Source organism: Salvelinus alpinus, chromosome 30 (genome assembly GCF_045679555.1).
Source record: "Salvelinus alpinus chromosome 30, SLU_Salpinus.1, whole genome shotgun sequence".
In the NCBI taxonomy this organism is placed as follows: domain Eukaryota; kingdom Metazoa; phylum Chordata; class Actinopteri; order Salmoniformes; family Salmonidae; genus Salvelinus; species Salvelinus alpinus.
Genome location: NC_092115.1, coordinates 42,250,422 through 42,267,205, shown reverse-complemented (window position 1 = coordinate 42,267,205; position 16,784 = coordinate 42,250,422). Strand labels below are relative to the sequence as shown.

The 16,784-nt window shown below is 42.2% G+C and overlaps 1 pseudogene; it reads right to left on the bottom strand.

The window, feature by feature from the left end:
* Positions 1 to 3,413: 3,413 nt before the first annotated feature.
* Positions 3,414 to 15,179, bottom strand: LOC139560037 (uridine-cytidine kinase-like 1; annotated as a pseudogene).
* Positions 15,180 to 16,784: the final 1,605 nt, after the last annotated feature.

Below are 16,784 nucleotides of genomic sequence, written 5' to 3'. Positions count from 1 at the left end.
AGGCGTCCTTCCTAACTCGGTTGCAGGAGAGGAAGGAAACTGCTCACGGATTTCACCATGTTATAGAGTTTAATGGCTGTGATAGGAGAACTGAGGATGGATCAACAACATTGTAGCTACTCCACAATATTAACCAAATTGACACAGTGAAAAGAAGGAAGACTGTACAGAATAAACGTATTCCAAAACATACATCCTGTTTGCAATAAGCCACTAAAGTAATACTGCAAAAACCTTTGCAATGCAATGCAAATTAACTGTATTGGCAAATCCAACACATTACTGAGTACCTATTGAACTGTTGTGGGAGCAGCTTGACCGTATGGTACATAAGAAGTGCCCATCAAGCCAATCCAACTTGTGGGAGGTGCTTCAGGAAGCATGGGGTGAAATCTCCTCAGATTATCTAAAGAAAATGGACAACTAGAATGCCAAAGGTCTGCAAGTGTCACGCCCTGGCCATAGAGAGGCTTTTATTCTCTATTTTGGTTAGGCCAGGGTGTTACTAGGGTGGGCATTCTAGTTTCTTTATTTCTATGTTTGTGTGGTTCCCAATCAGAGGCAGCTGTCTATCGTTGTCTCTGATTGGGGGTCATATATAAGTTGTCCTTTTCCGTTGGGGTTTTGTGGGTAGTTATTTTCTGTTTAGTGTCTGCACCTGACAGAACTGTTTTCGTTTTTTTCTCTCTGTTATTTTGTTCGAGTGGTTTTTGATTAATAAAACATCATGAACACTTACCACGCTGCGTTTTGGTCCATGCATTCCGACAAGAGCCGTGACAGCAAGGCTGTAATTGCTGCAAATGGAGGATTCTTTGACGAAAGCAAAGTTTGAAGGACACAATTATTATTTCAATTAAAAACCATTATTTATAACCTTGTCAACGTCTTGACTATATTTCCTATTCATTTTGCAACTCATTTCATGTATGTTTTCATGGAAAACAAGGACATTTCTAAGTGACCCCAAACTTTTAAACGGTAGTGTATGTAAATTAGATATTTCTGTATTTAGTTCTCAATAAATGTGCAAACATTTCTAAAACTGTGTTTTTACTTTGTCGTTATAGGGTATTGTGTGTAGATGGGTGAGAGAGAAATCTATTTAATCCATTTTCAATTCAGGCTGTAACACAACAAAATGTGGAATAAGTGAAGAGGTATGAATACTTCTGAAGGCACTGTATTTAGGCTACAATACAATATATGACATCATTAGCCCTGTACTGTCTTATCACAAGTGAAGGCTCTCAACCCCTGGTGTTTAAGATGATTATCTGTGGCCGTTTTTGGTTGTACAATCAATTCTGTCGAGCGTTGTAAAGAAAAAGGACTAACGCAAAGAGACTAACACATCTCCTATTGACAAAATACCATTTGTAATTGCGCCTGTCCATTCATACTGGGTTGCATGTGCATGTTGTGGGATCGCATGTTCTTATACATTGAACATAAACAGTTTGTACCCTTTTTGTTTTTCTACACAAGCAGCGTGTATAAAGATGGCTATCGACTCGGCAGGAAAGCATGTGTCTCTGCTACCCTTAGTAAGGCCATGGACTGTAGGTGAGGGGGATGCGTGTACACAGACTAAATGAAAGCCTCATTGTAAAAAGAGGACCAAGTACGAACATGCTGCAAAACTGTGGTTTGGCCAGTAGCTACAAAGCAGAGAACGGGAAACCATAGAGTAAAATAAAATAGTTACGCCTACACAGTTTTCTGATGAAGTGGTCCTTGAAAGAAAGCAGTTTCTATGAACAGAGAGAATGAACACTGTGGCTGTGTGTTTCTATGAACAGAGAGAATGAACACTGTGGCTGTGTGTTTCTATGAACAGAGAAAATGAACACTGTGGCTGTGTGTTTCTATGAACAGAGAGAATGAACACTGTGGCTGTGTGTTTCTATGAACAGAGAGAATGAACACTGTGGCTGTGTGTTTCTATGAACAGAGAGAATGAACACTGTGGCTGTGTTTCTATGAACAGAGACAATGAACACTGTGGCTGTGTGTTTCTATGAACAGAGACAATGAAGACTGTGGCTGTGTGTTTCTATGAACAGAGAGAATGAACACTGTGGCTGTGTTTCTATGAACAAAGAGAATGAACACTGTGGCTGTGTGTTTCTATGAACAGAGAGAATGAACACTGTGGCTGTGTGTTTCTATGAACAGAGAGAATGAACACTGTGGCTGTGTTTCTATGAACAGAGAGAATGAACACTGTGGCTGTGTGTTTCTATGAACAGAGAGAATGAACACTGTGGCTGTGTGTTTCTATGAACAGAGAGAATGAACACTGTGGCTGTGTTTCTATGAACAGAGAGAATGAACACTGTGGCTGTGTGTTTCTATGAACAGAGAGAATGAACACTGTGGCTGTGTGTTTCTATGAACAGAGAGAATGAACACTGTGGCTGTGTTTCTATGAACAGAGACAATGAACACTGTGGCTGTGTGTTTCTATGAACAGAGACAATGAAGACTGTGGCTGTGTGTTTCTATGAACAGAGAGAATGAACACTGTGGCTGTGTTTCTATGAACAAAGAGAATGAACACTGTGGCTGTGTGTTTCTATGAACAGAGAGAATGAACACTGTGGCTGTGTGTTTCTATGAACAGAGAGAATGAACACTGTGGCTGTGTTTCTATGAACAGAGAGAATGAACACTGTGGCTGTGTGTTTCTATGAACAGAGATAATGAACACTGTGGCTGTGTGTTTCTATGAACAGAGAGAATGAACACTGTGGCTGTGTTTCTATGAACAGAGAGAATGAACACTGTGGCTGTGTGTTTCTATGAACAGAGAGAATGAACACTGTGGCTGTGTGTTTCTATGAACAGAGAGAATGAACACTGTGGCTGTGTTTCTATGAACAGAGACAATGAACACTGTGGCTGTGTGTTTCTATGAACAGAGACAATGAAGACTGTGGCTGTGTGTTTCTATGAACAGAGAGAATGAACACTGTGGCTGTGTTTCTATGAACAGAGAGAATGAACACTGTGGCTGTGTGTTTCTATGAACAGAGAGAATGAACACTGTGGCTGTGTGTTTCTATGAACAGAGAGAATGAACACTGTGGCTGTGTTTCTATGAACAGAGAGAATGAACACTGTGGCTGTGTGTTTCTATGAACAGAGAGAATGAACACTGTGGCTGTGTGTTTTCTATGAACAGAGAGAATGAACACTGTGGCTGTGTGTTTTCTATGAACAGAGAGAATGAACACTGTGGCTGTGTGTTTCTATGAACAGAGAGAATGAACACTGTGGCTGTGTGTTTCTATGAACAGAGAGAATGAACACTGTGGCTGTGTGTTTATATGGCTTGCTTTCTGAAAGGTTAACTAAGCTATTAACTTTAAATTCACATTCACAAAATGCTTCAGGCTAGGTACATACATTCTTCAAAACAATGGACTTGCTCACAACCTCCAAAAAGCAGACAAAAATACAAGTTTACCAAACCAACATTCACATTACAAAAAGATTACATTTTATATTACAACCGTACACAACTACATTGTCATAAAAAGAAACTAGAAATATAAAACATACTCTCTGTACATAATGTCCTTGTAACGGTCGTCGGATGAAGAAGGTGTGGACCAAAGTGCAGCGTGGTAAGTGTTCATGTTATTTTTATTTAAACTAAACACTAAACAAAATAACAAAGAGAAATGAACGAAAACGAAACAGTCCTGTCAGGTGCAGAAACACAAAACAACTACCCACAAAGCATCGGTGGGGAAAAGCTGCCTAAGTATGGTTCTCAATCAGAGACAACGATAGACAGCTGCCTCTGGTTGAGAACCACACCCGGCCAAACACACAGAAATAGAAAAAGGAACAGAATGCCCACCCAAATCACACCCTGACCAAACCAAAATAAAGACATAAAAAGCTCTCTACGGTCAGGGCGTGACAGTCCTTTGCTTATCTCTGAGTCATTTTCTCTTGCTCAGTGAAATACAAGGAGCTCTAGTATTCCAGGGTGTCCTCTTGGGTCCCCAAAATGAGGAGGTGCACGTAGCTGCCCAGTGGCGCAAAGAGCACAACCCTGAATCATCCAAATGTCCACTTCAAATGAGTCTGCCTGTGCTCACCCATCTCCTTATCGCTCCAGTCCGGGGGTGTGTCTGTGCCAAAGTACCGGTCACCAAAATTCCCTTGGGACAAGACAACAGCATAGATTAGAGTCTGAAGCAGAGCACACACACATGTACGCACACACACAAACTATGTCTCTCACCTACAGTCGTTGCCAAAAATTTTGAGAATTACATAAATATTAATTTTCACAAAGTGTGCTGCCTCAGTTTGTATGATGGCAATTTGCATATACTCCAGAATGTTATGAAGAGGGATCAGATAAATTGCAAAGTCCCTCTTGCCATGCAAATGACCTGAATCCCCCCCCAAAAATTCCACTGCATTTCAGCCCTGCCACAAAAGGACCAGCTGACATCATGTCAGTGATTCTCTTTTTAACACAGGTGTGAGTGTTGACGAGGACAAGGCTGGAGATCACTCTGTCATGCTGATTGAGTTTGAATAACAGACTGGAAGCTTCAAAAGGAGGTGCTTGGAATCATTGTTCTTCCTCTGTCAATCATGGTTACCTGCAAGGGAACACATGCCGTCATCATTGCTTTGCACAAAAAGGGCTTCACAGGCAAGGATATTGCTGCCAGTAAGATTGCACCTAAATCAACCATTTATCGGATCATCAAGAACTTCAAGGAGAGCGGTTCAATTGTTGTGAAGAAGGCTTCAGGGCGCCCAAGAAAGTCCAGCCAGCGCCAGGACCAGTTGATTCAGCTGCGGGATCGGGGCACCACCAGCACAGAGCTTGCTCAGGAATGGCAGCAGGCAGGTGTGAGTGCATCTGCATGCACAGTGAGGCGAATACTTTTGGAGGATGGCCTGGTGTCATGAATGGCAGCAAAGAAGCCACTTCTCTCCAGGAAAAACATCAGGGACAGACTGATATTCTGCATAAGGTACAGGGATTGGACTGCTGAGGACTGAGGTAAAGTCATTTTCTCTGATGAATCCCCTTTCTGATTGTTTGGGGTATCCGGAAAAAAGCTTGTCCGGAGAAGACAAGGTGAGCGCTACCATCAGTCCTGTGTCATGCCAACAGTAAAGCATCCTAAGACCATTCATGTGTGGGGTTGCTTCTCAGCCAAGGGAGTGGGCTCACTCACAATTTTGCCTAAGAACACAGCCATGAATAAAGAATGGTACCAACACATCCTCCGAGAGCAACTTCTCTCAACCATCCTCCGAGAGCAACTTCTCTCAACCATCCAGGAAGAGTTTGGTGACGAACAATGCCTTTTCCAGCATGATGGAGCACCTTGCCATAAGGCAAAAGTGATAACTAAGTGGCTCGGGGAACAAAACATCGATATTTTGGGTCCATGGCCAGGAAACTCCCCAGACCATAATCCCATTGAGAACTTGTGGTCAATCCTCAAGATGCGGGTGGACAAACAAAAACAAAAAAACCAAATTCTGACAAACTCCAAGCATTGATTATGCAAGAATGGGCAGCCATCAGTCAGGATGTGGCGCAGAAGTTAATTGACAGCATGCCATAGCGGTTTGCAGACGTCTTGAAAAAGAAGGGTCAACATTGCAAATATTGACTCTTTGCATCAACTTCATGTAATTGTCAATAAAAGTATTTGACACTTATGAAATGCTTGTAATTATACTTAAGTATTCCATAGTAACATCTGACAAAACAATCTAAAGACACTGAAGCAGCAAACTTTGTGAAAATTAATATTTGTGTCATTCTCAAAACTTTTGGCCACGAATGTATGCCGGGGATGATGTGGTGATGATTTTGACCTGAGGGAAGGCGTAGGCCACAGAATGAACACCTAATTTACCCAGCAGCAGAGACACCAGCAAGATTGTATCCTCCTGGACAGGACAGACAGACAGATAGGGTCACCTTACTAATGATCATTGTTCTATGACAGTTAATACCAGGTAAATAGCACAGAGAAAAGTAAAGTATGCCCCTAATGTGTTCACCCACCAGGAGGACTCGTACGGCCATCATGGAAGCAGCTCCTGTTGACACGGTGCAGTCCATCAGAATCACATGGTCCTCACTGATGTTCTTAGGCAGACGCAGGTAGTGCAGCTGGGAGGAAGATTCAAACTTCTGGTTCTCTTGTGTCCTGGTTGGTTGGATGAGGATCTTTTTCATATCTCTGGTTCTCCTGTGTCCTGGTTGGTTTGGATGAGGATCTTCTTCATACCTCTGGTTCTCCTGTGTCCTGGTTGGTTTGGATGAGGATCTTCTTCATACCTCTGGTTCTCCTGTGTCCTGGTTGGTTTGGATGAGGATCTTCTTCATACCTCTGGTTCTCCTGTGTCCTGGTTGGTTTGGATGAGGATCTTCTTCATACCTCTGGTTCTCCTGTGTCCTGGTTGGTTTGGATGAGGATCTTCTTCATACCTCTGGTTCTCCTGTGTCCTGGTTGGTTTGGATGAGGATCTTCTTCATACCTCTGGTTCTCCTGTGTCCTGGTTGGTTTGGATGAGGATCTTCTTCATACCTCTGGTTCTCCTGTGTCCTGGTTGGTCTGGATGAGGATCTTCCCGATGCGGACATCTTTACACACCGCCTGGAGCGCTGGCTCCATGATCTCTCCCGCTCGCAGGATGGAAGTTTACATACACTAAGTTGACTGTGCCTTTAAACAGCTTGGAAAATTGATGTCAGAAATGATGTCATGGCTTTAGAAGCTTCTGATAGGCTAATTGACATCATTTGAGTCAATTGGAGGTGTACCTGTGGATGTATTTCAAGGCCTACCTTCATACTCAGTGCCTCTTTGCTTGACATCATGGGAAAATCAAAAGTAATCAGCCAAGACCTCAGAAAAAAATGGTAGACCTCCACAAGTCTGGTTCATTTGTTCATTAAACAATTGTTGGAAAAATGACTTGTGTCATGCACAAAGTAGATGTCCTAACTGACTTGCCAAAACTATAGTTTGTTAACAAGAAATTTGTGGGGTGGTTGAAAAACGAGTTTTAATGACTCCAACCTAAGTGTATGTAAACTTCCGACTTCAACTGTATTAACACACTGACTGACAACTGAGTACAGTAAATACATTTAAGAACAAGAACATGTACAAGATAACAATGCTATACTGTTCATTATGACAACACTGGCTGACAAATAAACAGGATTGCGTTCACATCTAATATTAGATTAAAGATGTTATCAAAAGCTAGGTTTCCATCCAATTGGTGACAGATTTTCATGTGAATATTTTTAAAAATCTGCATAAAAACAATATGCGCATTTTCACACCAGAGATGTGTTCCAATCAAATTGACTTGTTGCAGATAAAAGGCTGTGCATGACGTAGTGCACATCAAAATACATTTAGCATTTAAATGAATGGGTTTCCATCATGTTTTCTCACAATTTTTTTCCGGTTATATGGCGGTGTGCCCATTCCGGTATTGGCACATGAGCTCTAGCCAACATTATGCAGGTATCTGCTCGCTGTTGGCTAAAGCACGCGTACTGTGTAGCCTACATGATGACATTATTATGAACAAAAGAGCAATATTATTTATATTTGTCAAACAGCAGCCAAGCATCGATGATCATGTCACCCGAAGAAGACCATCAATATGTATTGGAAAATAGCATCAAGCTCATCACCTTGCATTTTCACCACAATGTGAAGTTCATCACTTATTACTTCTGTAGCCTAATAAACTGCATGCTTTCCTGACAAGTCGTAGTGGGAGGACCACACAACATGTCAACCTCTTGACTCCAACTTTACTTCGGTATGAAGGTGATTATATCAATATTTGCGCATAAAAGTATTTCCACTGACATTTCTCGCATGATTCATTTTACCGACACGAAAAGATGGCACCTTGTCTAGCGTATTTCGTTTTCTGGACATTTGGCCAGTCATACATTTTTTATCCGACGTACTTTACTCGCATAAAAAGGTTGGATGGAAACCTGGTTATAAGGAGCTCATTTAGATGATAAAGAGAGTATTTTTTTATCAGAGGGAACTAGATGACTGAACCGGAGAGAGGGGAAACAAGTGAATGGGTAGGAGAAAGTTAGAGAGAGAGATGGACAGACAGACAGACAGGAAGAGAAATAAAGAAATCTGAACTAACCCTCTTCCCATGAAAAGTTCTCCCTTCATAGTCCTCTCCCTGTGGTGTCTAAACTGTATGTCTCTGTGGAAAGAGAGCGAGAGGGAGGATGAGCTCAGACGTGTGTACAGATCTGAAGACAACAAACCCATGGTGCGTTTTCAGTTGTCCACACTAAACTAGATCAGATTGATGGTCAGTGGTGAACTCAGTCAATAAAACACTTATTTACTCTAACACCTATGGCTCTAGTAGGTGGTACATACACGCCATACTTTAGCACACTGTAGTTGCTGTGCGATTTCAAGTTAACTGGTGTGTTTGTGCAGTTGCTGTATGTGTGTGTCTTTTTGGTTTGTGAGAACTTTCCACTGCGGTGGATTGACAGTTTCCATGCTCCAGAGACCAGTCTCTCTCTTCCTTCCGCTCTCTCTCTCTCTTCTTTTTCTCTCTCTCTCTCTCACCATCTCTCAATCTTGACCTCTTAATGCTGTCTTTCCATCTCTTACACTCTGTTTCCATCTCCTCCCCCCGCCCCCTCTCTCTCTCTCTCTCTCTCTCTCTCTCTCTCTCTCTCTCTCTCTCTCTCTCTCTCTCTCTCTCACACACACACATACCTGTGAGGGGAGGAAGGAGAGAGCTCTTTCAATCAGCAGACACATCACGTCTCTTAGAGTAGAAGATGAATTCATCCCTGCTCGTCTCTTTGTTAGGGGTCAGGGGTCAGACAGATAAAAAGAGACCCTATGGACCATGTAGTCACATCAACCCACATTGTGGAAGTGAATGTTTTCTACAGTACGTTTATGCATCTCATTGACCCGCCTGTGTTATGATCTGACTCTGTCAGTGAGTCGTTATACTGAGTAGGACAGTAATGAGTAGTGCAGTGATTATTACTGGTATCTGATGATGGTGTGGATGCCATCGACCTGGGGCATGTTGGTACAGTACCTGACTAGTAGTGGTGGGTAGTTACACATCAGTTAAAGAAGTAGTAGTTATACTGTGTATTGCAGAGTCATATACTATATATGTAGAGAGCTGGACCAACGCGGTTTCTGTCTGAACGTTCTGAGAGCTCCACGTTCTCCTCCATAGCTGGGTGGTAATTAACGCTTCTGAATTGTGCTGTTTATTTCTGATAGTTTTCAAGACCTTTGACTATGTCCAGTTAAATCAGATAGGGAATTTGTTAACACCACAACACAGTACCGACTTGGATAGACGTTACTATCCCAAATACTATTCTATAAAATGTGGGTTTAATTCGCTGCTCTGTTTTTCTCGCTAACGGCGGCTCATTTCATAGGGAGTTGTCGGAAGCGGTCTCGTATCGTTACTTCACCGACATTTTGAGACTAAAGGCGCTAACGTGGTATCCGTTCTAAAACCTGGCAAAAATCTCTTAATATGCTACTGACCTTGGCCATTTAAGTGATAATGCCAGAGAAGCCGGTGCTAGGAGGACATATTGGCACCGTGTTGTTAGGCTCAAGACAAAGTCAAGGGCCGGCAAACCGTGCAAATATATCCTCCAAACACCGGCTTCGACGGCATTATCACTTTTATACAATGGGTTACCAACATATTCAAAGAATATATTTTCATTGAAAACATTATTTATTCAAACTATTTAATCTTTCCACTTGATATTGTCCCGGCACAAATCTAGGGTTTCTACCCAAGCTGGCTGGTTGTTCGTTCTATCGGTTCGGTTGCTAGAGACGCGACCCAGCCGGTCGGTCTATCTGTACCATTACCATATTGGCTGGCAATGATCTTATCCCTTGCAAGCTAGCTAGAATAACAGCAAATGTAGTGTGTAGTGTGTATTGTACCTGATGATGGTGTGCATGCCCCTGGCCTAAGGTGTACCCTCCAGAACACTCAGGGTCTGGACCTGGTGGGCGGAGTCAAGGGCTGCCCTGTAACCATAGCAACCAGGGAGAAAAAAGGAGGAAGGACGTAAGTCAAAACATATTTTATTGGTCACATACCCATGGTTAGCAGACGTTATTGGTCACATACACATGGTTAGCAGACGTTATTGGTCACATACACATGGTTAGCAGACGTTATTGGTCACATACACATGGTTAGCAGACGTTATTGGTCACATACACATGGTTAGCAGACGTTATTGGTCACATACACATGGTTAGCAGACGTTATTGGTCACATACACATGGTTAGCAGATGTTATTGGTCACATACACATGGTTAGCAGACGCTATTGGTCACATTCCCATGGTTAGCAGATGTTATTGGTCACATACACATGGTTAGCAGACGTTATTGGTCACATACACATGGTTAGCAGATGTTATTGGTCACATACACATGGTTAGCAGATGTTATTGGTCACATTGTTAGCAGATGTTATTGGTCACATGGTTAGCAGATGTTATTGGTCACATGGTTAGCAGACGTTATTGGTCACATACACATGGTTAGCAGACGTTATTGGTCACATACGCATGGTTAGCAGATGTTATTGGTCACATACACATGGTTAGCAGACGTTATTGGTCACATACCCATGGTCAGCAGACGTTAATGGTCACATGGTCAGCAGATGTTATTGGTCACATGGTTATCAGATGTTATTGGTCACATACACATGGTTAGCTGATGTCATTGGTCACATACACATGGTTAGCAGATGTTATTGGTCACATACACATGGTTAGCAGACGTTATTGGTCACATACACATGGTTAGCAGACGTTATTGGTCACATACCCATGGTCAGCAGACGTTATTGGTCACATGGTTAGCAGACGTTATTTGTCACATACACGTGGTTAGCAGATGTTATTGGTCACATACCCATGGTCAGCAGACGTTAATGGTCACATGGTCAGCAGATGTTATTGGTCACATGGTTATCAGATGTTATTGGTCACATACACATGGTTAGCTGATGTCATTGGTCACATACACATGGTTAGCAGATGTTATTGGTCACATACACATGGTTAGCAGACGTTATTGGTCACATACACGTGGTTAGCAGACGGTATTGGTCACATACCCATGGTCAGCAGACGTTATTGGTCACATGGTTAGCAGACGTTATTTGTCACATACACGTGGTTAGCAGATGTTATTGGTCACATACACATGGTTAGCAGATGTTATTGGTCACATACCCATGGTTAGCAGATGTTATTGGTCACATACACATGGTTAGCAGATGTTATTGGTCACATACACGTGGTTAGCAGATGTTATTGGTCACATACCCATGGTTAGCAGATGTTATTGGTCACATACACGTGGTTAGCAGATGTTATTGGTCACATACCCATGGTTAGCAGATGTTATTGGTCACATATACATGGTTAGCAGACTATATTGGTCACATACCCATGGTTAGCAGATGTTATTGGTCACATACCCATGGTTAGCAGATGTTAATGGTCACATACCCATGGTTAGCAGACGTTAATGGTCACATACCCATGGTTAGCAGATGTTAATGGTCACATACCCATGGTTAGCAGACGTTATTGGTCAATTACCCATGGTCAGCAGACATTATTGGTCACATACCCATGGTTAGCAGACGTTACTGGTCACATATCCATGGTTAGCAGATGTTATTGGTCACATACCCATGGTTAGCAGACGTTAATGGTCACAAACCCATGGTTAGCAGATGTTATTGGTCACATACCCATGGTTAACAGACGTTATTGCGAGTGTAGCGAAATGCTTGTGTTTCTAGTTCCCGAAAGCGCAGCAATATCTAACATGTAATCTAACAATTCCACAACGACTACCTAATACACACAAATCTAAGTAAAGGAATGGAATAAGAATATATATATATAAATATATGGATGAGCCATGACAGAGCGGCATAGGCAAGATGCACTAGACGGTATAAAATACAGTATATACCTATGAGATGAGTAATGCAAGATATGTAAACATTATTAAAGTGACTAGTGATCCATTTAAAGTGGCCAATGATTTTAAGTCTGTCTGTAGGCAGCAGTCTCTCTGTGTTAGTGATGGCTGTTTAACAGTCTAATGGCCTAAGAGCACTGGAATGGGCGGTTGGTTGCATACATCCAGTCACAGGCTTGAAAAACACCAGCTTGCGCACACACACACACACACACACACACACACACACACACACACACACACACACACACACACACACACACACACACACACACACACACACACACACACACACACACACACACACACACACACACACACACACACACACACACACACACACACACACACACTTTTCAACAGTATCATCACACTGGTTTTAATATTGATTAGTGGCTAGGTAGGATTCTAGAAAACACACATTAAAACACAGTAGATTAAAATAGGAAGAGCAAGAAGAGCAGATAGATTCAGGTCAGTTAGCAACACTGAACATCTAAGGTAGTGTCTGCCTTGTGGGATTATACAACAGCTTCAAGAGACAATCACCGAGAACGTTTGATGATTCTTAGCTAATGCTTTGGTTCAAATTCAGTTCGATTCTACAGTGAGTGCTGAAAGGGTAATTCATTCAACATAGATCAATGAGCAGTAATTTCAACTGAAACTAGTCAGGAAACTTTGGATCAAATATCCTTTGCTACTAATGGTGGCCCAAGCACACTGATTTTCTCTTAATTGTTCTCTTTGTGTTGTTATAATCCTATGTGATTATCACACACACACACACCAACCCAATGAAAGCCCAACTTCTCAATTCAAATCCACACAGGCTGATTTCAAGAAAAATCGTTACTATTTATAGGGCTTAGCCCAGGCCTCGTCTTTGGATAGAATCTGACTTAAAAACAAACAGCACAATGGGTTCTGGTCTTGCCAAAGATTAGAATTGAGGTCATGCAAGCTTTGAGTTGAGTGATATCACATTATCTTATATATTATATTATACCCACACTCTCAAATTACAAAAAACAAGCTCTGATACAGTTTCATAAAAATAAATAAAAACTCCTATTACATATCGAACTTTAAAAAAAGACAAATCACAGAGAAATCACTTGAAATTTCCTCTATGGAGAGTAGAGGGTTTGGACAAAACACAACGAGACACAGCGACAGAGACAGCATGACGACGACGACGACGACAACAACAGGAAAGATGAAGAAAATAAAAACCAAACAGACAACATACGGTAAATAAAGGGATGTATAATGGTATGATCATGTGAGACACTGATGTGTGTGACAGCTGAGCCTGCTGTGAGCAATCCTCACAATTCCTCAGACCAAGACACAATTTGCCATGTAAAATTGCCAAATTAATATTTTTGATCAATTTACAAATAATAGTTCAACCATCTTAGTCTATTCAGTAACAATGTCACTGTAATTCAGTCAGTGGTTGCGCCATTGTGTGTTGTGTGGGCCGCTCTCACACTGGTTGTGGCTGTCACACCTTCACTATGTCTCTGAAATACAGAGGTAAAGCACAGAGGTACGACTCACAGCTCAACGGCCCCAATACATCCTGTGTCTAAAGAGAGATACCAAACGCACTTCCTCTCTCTCTCTCTCTCTCTCTCTCTCTCTCTCTCTCTCTCTCTCTCTCTCTCTCTCTCTCTCTCTCTCTCTCTCTCTCTCTCTCTCTCTCTCTCTCTCTCTCTCTCTCTCTCTCTCATACTCAATGGAAAAACTCAGCCTTTTGTAGTAGATATAGAAACCTTTTCTGTGGTTTGAGATGCGATTTGTGACAACAGCTCTCTGTCTCTCTCTCTCTGGGGCTGAGAGGAGGGGTCAGTACGGATGTCTCGGTAGATTATTTTTAGACACAGAACGCAGTGTGTGTTGGAGCCGTCAAGTATTCAAGGCAGAGGGAAAACCAACATCCTCCAATCAAACTGCCTGCTGCACCTAGAACTGATCGAAAGGCATTCTGCTGCACTCAACTGTCGAACACAGAACCGATGTGCGATGTCAAAGGGCAGATTGTGCCTCAACGTTCCGCTCACTCATAGCTGTTCTTGTACTGTATGCCTAATAGTGAATGAAGTGTCACACGTGGTTGACATGCCAGTTCCTATTGATAATGCTATCTGTAATGGAATACTAATGTCCCGTAGCTTCGAAATATAACTTGCCACATCTGGGAACAGATAACAATATCTGACCCTGTATTAGTGATTTAGGGTACTAAATCGGTTGTGTGTGTGGGCTTTGGCGGTACAGTAAACAGGTGTGCTACTCTACCTGACGCTGGGCTCGCGCGGTGAGGGATGAAGGGAGGAGTAAAGTGAGAGAGTGGTCCGTGCGCAGTGAGGTGGAGCAAGGCCAATAGTGCCATGTCAAATAGGCAACAACACATGCCTTCGTTGGTAATGAGCCCCTGGTCATGCTCAACATGTTAATACTTCATTTTGTGTAATCTTTCTCAGGAAGTCATGAAACATAGTGCTATTAGAGAAAATGCTGTATTGTTCCACTAGAGGGGGCAGCGGAGCTAGTAGCGGTTTGTAAAATGGTCCTACACTCGTTAGATGTAGAGCAGTAAAGATGGAGAGGTATACAGAGAGTGCAGGGAGGAACTCTTACATCCTCTATACGTGCAGTACGATCCCGTCTATGGCTACCATGTTGCCTCCTCCTTCCAGGATATGACACACACAGGAAGAGGAAGTGACATTAGACAGTGATGATATTAAGTGTGTCCATTATAATGGTGTCACATCTGCTCCCGCTCTTCCCCTCCCCCTGGCGCTTGAGGGCGCCAGAATGCCTTGCATCACTCACTCCTGCCATCCATCACGTACACCTGCCTTTCCTCGTCACGCGCATCAGCGTTATTGGACTCACCTGGACTCTCTTATCACCTGTTCATTTCCTCCCCTATATGTGTCAGTTCCCCAGCTCTGTTCCCCGCTTCTGCATTGATTGTTTTCTGTTTGCTAACGCTGTTTATGTCTCGTTCCATGTCCGTTATTTATTAAATGTTACTCCCCGTACCTGCTTCGTCTCTCCAGCGTCATCCTTGTGACAAATGGTTTAGGGGACTAAGTCAACATTTGATTTAAGTGGAACTCCTGAAGGTCGAAGTGTGTGAGAGTGTACAGTACCAGTCAAAAGTTTTAGAACAGCTACTCATTCAAGGGTTTGTATTTTTTTAAACTATTTTCTACATTGTAGAATAATAGTGAAGACATCCAAACTATGAAATAACACATGTGGAACCGTGTAGTAACCAAAAAGTGTTAAACAAATCAAAAATACATTTTAGATGTTAGATTCTTCAAAGTAGCCACACTTTGCCTTGATGACAGCTTTGCACACTCTTGGCATTCTCTAAACCAGCTTCACCTGGAATGCTTTTCCAACAGTCTTGAAGAAGTTCCAACATAGGCTGAGCACTTGTTGGCTTCTTTTCCTTCACTCTGCGGTCCAACCCATCCCAAACCATCTCAATTGGGTTGAGGTCAGGTGCTTGAGGAGGCCAGGTCATCTGATGTAACACTTCATCTCTCTCCTTCTTGGTCAAATAGCCCTTACACAGCCTGGAGGTGTGTTGGATCATTGTGCTGTTGAAAAACAAATGATAGTCCCACTAAGCGCAGACCAGATGGAATGGCGTATTGCTGCAGAATGCTGTGGTAGCCATGATGGTTAAGTGTGACTTGAATTCTAAATAAGTCATTGACAGTGTCACCAGCAAAGCACCCCCACACCATCAAACCACCTCCTCCGTGCTTCACGGTGGGAACCACACATGCAGAGATCATCCGTTCACCTACTCTGCATCTCACAAAGACACTACGGTTGGAACCAAAAATCTCTCATTTGGACTCATCAGAACAAAGGACAGATTTCAACTGGTCCAGTGCTCGTGTTTCTTGGCCCAAGCAAGTCTCTTCTTATTATTGGTGTCCTTTAGTAGTGGTTTCTTTGCAGCAATACAACCATGAAGGCCTGATTCACACAGTCTCCTCTGAACAGTTGATGTTGAAATGTGTCTGTTACCTGAACTCTGTGAAGCATTTATTTGGGCTGCAATTTCTGAGGCTGGTAAATCTAATGAACTAATCCTCTGCAGCAGAGGTAACTCTGTGTCTTCCTTTCCTGTGGAGGTCCTCATGAGAGCCAGTTTCATCATAGCGCTTCATGGTTTTTGCGACTTCACTTGAAGAAACTTTCAAAGTTCTTAACATTTTCCGGATTGACTGACCTTCATGTCTTAAAGTAATGATGGACTGTTTCTCTTTTCTTATTTGAGCTGTTCTTGCCATAATTTGGGCTTGGTCTTTCACCAAATAGTGTTATATTCTGTATACCAACCCTACCTTGTCACAACACAACTGATTGGCTCAAATGCATTAAGAAGGAAATAAATTCCACAAATTAACTTTTAACAAGTCACACCTGTTAATTTAAATGCATTCCAGGTGACTACCTCATGAATCTGGTTGAGAAAATGCCAAGAGTGTGCAAAGCTGTCATTAAAGCAAAGGGTGGCTACTTTGAAAAATCTAAAGTATAAAATATATTTTCATTTGTTTAACACTTTTTTGGTTACTACATGATTCCATATGTGTTATTTCATAGTTTTGATTCTACAATGTAGAAAATAGTAAAAATAAAGG